At 45.3% G+C, this 5,054-nt stretch overlaps 1 long non-coding RNA gene across 1 annotated transcript in view; it reads right to left on the bottom strand.

Moving 5' to 3' along the window:
- Positions 1 to 228: 228 nt before the first annotated feature.
- The window catches only part of LOC107834746 (uncharacterized), a 5,911-nt gene continuing 1,085 nt past the window's right edge, over positions 229 to 5,054 (bottom strand). The window contains exons 2-3 of the long non-coding RNA XR_001660560.1: positions 1,796 to 1,801; positions 229 to 239 (exon numbers count right to left, since the gene is read on the bottom strand). This is a non-coding gene — a long non-coding RNA (uncharacterized LOC107834746). The remainder of the gene's footprint in view (positions 240 to 1,795; positions 1,802 to 5,054) is intronic.

The raw sequence follows: 5,054 nt of genomic DNA on the forward strand, positions 1-5,054 counted from the left end.
TGACCGGAACACGATCATTACATTTTGTAAGGAAATGACTGTGACTTAGCAGCACTGCTAGCAGCTCGTTTCTCTGAAAAACTGACAGTAATAAAGACAAGAAAAGCAGAGAAGCTGGTCAGAGTTCTGAGCTGTCGTTCTGCGCTGACAGTGTAAAACACCAGAACTACATAATATTAGCTTGGTGTGATGTGAATTTTCCTTTTCGTTTGTATTTAAAAAATAATGAAATTCATAATCTGAGTGTATCATTATGATTGGGCCAGGAAAATTTTTTTATAAGATAAAATAAAATATCTGGGTTCATTTAGTCCATCACAACCAGAATCGTTGGTTACGTATTGTAACCCCAGATTCTATGAGTATAGGCGTAGCCCTTTAAGGTTATTGCTAGTGGGTTTATTCCTCGTGCGCAGCACTGAAAAAAGCTTAGTCCACGCCCACCTACTGGGTGGGCCCCACCACGGTCTATATAAATAACGGTCAGACCGGATAAACGGCTCCCTAACAGCCTTTTTCTTCAGCTATTCAGGAGCCAGTGAGGCCCACAGCTTAAAGGGCTGCGCACATTGGTTACAGTGCGCAGCCCCTAACCCCTAACCAATGTTCTATTTCGTACAGGCTTCGCCCTTTAGGGTTATCGCTAGTGGGTTAACAGCGAAGCAGGATGTAGTCTATGCCTCACTGGGTCCATCCAGACCACCACCATGAAGCATCTGCACGCATATAACAAAACAGTCTCAGCCTAGAGTGTGTAATTACGCACTCCCGGCCTCCCATACAGTAGAAGAGCGGAGAGGAGAATAACATCTGGTCAGAAAGGTTGAGACAAACAGACCTGCTGCTGTGAACAGGAACAACGAACGTTACGAGCTGTAACAGTGTAACGATGAACAGAAGAGGTAACGGTAACACTTTATTTGAAGGGGGTTGAATAAGACTGTCATGACACTGTCATAAACATGACATAACACATGTCATGAACATGAATAAGCCTTCATGAATATGTATGACTGTTGTCATAAAGCGTCATTCGGTAAATTATGACACTTTTAATACAAAGTTGACATTATTCAAAGTGCCGTTGTTATGACAACTTGACATTAAACAAGAAATCATTACTGATATAAATTTGTTATAAAAGTATTGATTTCACTTTAAAAACTAGGTAACTTTATGTTATTAAAGGTAAAGTTTAAACAGTAAGTTTAAACAGTAATGATAAAATCCCTCTGGTGGAGTGAGCTCTCAGATTCTCTGGAGGATCCAATCCAGAAGAAATGAAAGCCTGTGAGATGGCCTTACACAACCAGTGAGAAAGACGCTGGGCAGAGAGGACGCCCCACTGAGTTATCTCTGTAATGCATGAACAGACTCAGAGAGCGACGCAGTGCAGACGTGCAAGCCAGATAACAAGAGAGCGCGCCCACAGGGCAGAGAAGATGAGAAGCAGCTTCTGTCTCAGATTTATGAGGAGGGAGATAAGAACTCTCTAAAGATATCTTCCTTGATCTGAACAAGCTTGTGATGCTTTGAGGAGTAAAAGCAGGGTTGGGATGCAGCACAGCTGAGCTGCCGTCGACTAGTATTCCGAGACAAGAAGGAGCAACAGAGAGAGCGGAAAAATCGCTCACTTTCTTTGCAGACATAAGGGCCAACAGCAGAGCAGTTTTAAAAGACAGGAACTTCAGAGGAGCCTGATCTAAATGCTCAAATGGAGCTTCAACCAGAGCACACAGGACCAGTGTTAAATCCCACAGAGGAGCAAGTGGGCGTGACACCTCTCTACTTCTACGCACACCTCTCAGAAACCGCTTCATCAGCGAGTGGTTGAAGACCATTCTGTCACCAAAACCCTCATGGCAGGAGAAAATAGCTGCAGCATAGTTTTAATGGTGCTGAAAGCTAAGTTTCTGTCTATCAGCTGCTGGAGAAATGACAGTACTCAGCCTAAAGGACATGAAATAGGCTCTGCCCTCTCTCCCGCACACCAGCATTGAAAGGCTGACCACTTCGAAGTATATGACGCTGTGGTAGAAGAGGCTCGTGCACACTGAATGGTGCGCACCACACCCTGAGGGTGTGGAGCTTTCTAGGTGCTCCTGTTCAGCCACCAGACCCAGAGAGGCTCCCCTATTTCTGGGTGGCTCCTGATCTCTGCCCCGGCCTGGGAGAGCGCATCCTCTCTCCGTGGCAGCTTCCACAGTCGACCTGACACCAGCTGCTGCAGACTGGGAAACCACGCCACGTTCTTGGGTGCCAGGATTACCGACAGCTGTTCCTCCTGAACTCAGTCAAGGAGCCATGGAATCAATGGAACTTGGGGAAACGCAAAAAAACCGCCCCTGGACATGATGTCTGCTCCTCTGTTCAAGACGCTGGGGCACCCCCAGCTCCAGATGAGTTTAACAGGATGGGGCATCGAGTTATTTTGGGGGCAAAATTAATCGACGTAGCTGAACATAGACAACAACATCAGTAACCTACAGGCTACTTGTTAACAAGCTTAAGGTGCTGTATTGATATTAACTAGTCATCTTTTAACTAACATCACCTGCATACAACAGCTTTACTCAACTCAGTCAGTTAGTTGGGGGGGGGAAACTGTGCAAATTTCTATGCATTATGCTGGTTTGCTGCCATGAGTCTAGCAGCTCCTGAGCCGCTCTGTACAGTAGCAGGTCTCCGTTGCTGCCGTGTAAAACCAGCGGGAGCATCTTAGCGCTCATGTTTCGTTTGAAGGCGCCTTGGAAAAATCAGGTCACAGCATGTTAACAGCAGATTTAATTGCTGATAAAAGTGTGCTTCCACACTTCCCAAGTTATGGGAAGTGTGAAAGTCCCCTACTGTATCAAACTGATATAGGAATCACAGAGTTGACCACTCTAAGGTAAAAACAACAAACAGCTTCCAGTCCAGGAGGGGGGCACGGGCCACGGTGGACTCTGTGGACGGGCAATGTCCCTCAATGCCGCTTGGCCTGCAGTGGGGATGTACACCACTCTGATTGAGAGCAGGTTTACATGCGCCCAGCACAGCAGCTGTCTTGTGATGTTTAACAGCTGAGTGGAGCGCACGCCTCCCTGTAGGCAGCTGCCACTCTGTTGTCTGTGTGGATCAGAACATGTTGACCCTTCAGCAGAGGAGCAAAGTGCTGAGTCACCTCCAGCACCGTGAGGAGCTCCAGCACGTTTATATGAAGAGTCATGTCGTCTGGCCACTGTGCTCCACCCACCTGAGACAGACACGTAGGAACGTGTTCACATGCGTCGGTGTTCACAGACGCATCGGGATGGGGAGGACCCCATCCCGATGCGTCTGTGAACACCGATAAGGTGTGACGTGGGTCTGCTGAGGGGAACTCCCTCTGCCAGAATGCCGGGACTTCCCCAGTGGGTCAGATTGGTTCCCACTGAAGGAGGAACAGAGATCATGCGCCTCTTCTTGCGCACAGGATCTATGCGCAGGCGATCGAACCATCTCTCAAGGCGTCTCGTGTAACAAACCCAGTGGAATCACAATGTGAGACGCTGTCATTCCAAGCAGCCGTATGACTGACAGAGCTGCCACTACGCTGCGAGGCCTGACTCGGCGGAGCTGTGCTGACAGAGCCTCGATTCTCGGCTGTGCTAATGGGGCTCCCATCATAACTGATTCAGCTACGCTCCCAGATAAACAATCATCTGGGACGAAATAGCAAAACTCTTTTCCTAGTTGATGGAAAATCCCAGACTCAGCAGATGTGATGTGTTCCTCTCTGGACCGAGCCAGTAAAAGCAGGTTGTCCAGATAGAAGAAGACTCTCATCCCTGCCATATGCAGTGGCTGCAGCGCTGCTTCCACACATTTGGAAAACGTGCACGGGGTGAGAGAATAATCGAAGGGCAGACGGTTGTACTGATACTGGGCCCCAGGAAGGAGAAACGCAGATACTTCCAGTGTTTCAGGATGATGGAGACATGGAAGTATGCGTCTTTTAAATCTATAGAGGAGAACCAGTCGTCCTGGTGAACGTTTCTAGCACCTGTCTGATTGTCATCATGTGGAATGATATCTCCAAGATCGAGTTGTTGAACAGGGACAGATCAAGAATTTCCAAGAGGAGGTCTCACTCCTCCTGTTTTTGGGGACCAGAAAATAGCAGGAATAAGACACCACATTTTCGTCTCCTTGGGGAACCGTGGAAATTGCACCTTTCGCCTCCGATTTGCGGAGGTGGTAGAAGCCTCTCCATGATCCCCTTAAAAGGCGGAGGCCTGCCTCCAAACTGCAGCATGTAACCCCTGCTGATTAGCCGATCCATCCACCTGTCCAAGGAGCATGCGGTGCGCATGCTCCTTGGACACATGGTCCTCGCACGAGGCACATCGCCCGTCCAAAACTGATCATCTCCATAATGGATATATGTCTTCTAATTTCCTTTGCCGCATAATGTACATCGCATTTATTCTAGCGTTAGGTAAATGAATCTTGCAGGAGAATACCACTTAAATAAAAGTTCAACAAGGATATTCATTTAGAATTAAAAATAACTCACCCTGAATTACCATGATAGATATAATGTATGTAACAAAAGTATGTCATTAATGAAAGGGGAAAAACTCAATCCAGACTTTAAGTAAATTAAGGTCTGGTTCACAGAGTATAAAGTTAATTTTTATTCCCTATTATTCAATGAAAAAATAAAAAAAATAACCTCAGTTAAATAAAATAAAATTGTTATCAAAACTTTTGGAATTGTAATGATTTCTTTTTTAAAACCAAAACATTTTCTTAAAATGTTTTTTTAATTAAATAACTAATTTTTGTCTCATGAACTTAAAAAGTTATTTGTCAAACATAAACTTTTATTTGCACACATCAGAAATCTTTTGTTGTGATTTTGGGCCCTGCCGACGACATCATGTGAGAATCACAAGCAAAACTTTGAGTCAAACAAAAACTTAGAATAGCAAAAAAAGATTTCTTACAAGCGCAAATAAGTTTGTTTTGCAAATAATTTTTTCACTTCATGAAACAAAAAATGTGTGATTTTAATTTTAAAAAAAGTTTTT

This window comes from Poecilia formosa, unplaced genomic scaffold (assembly GCF_000485575.1).
Source record: "Poecilia formosa unplaced genomic scaffold, Poecilia_formosa-5.1.2 Scaffold744, whole genome shotgun sequence".
In the NCBI taxonomy this organism is placed as follows: domain Eukaryota; kingdom Metazoa; phylum Chordata; class Actinopteri; order Cyprinodontiformes; family Poeciliidae; genus Poecilia; species Poecilia formosa.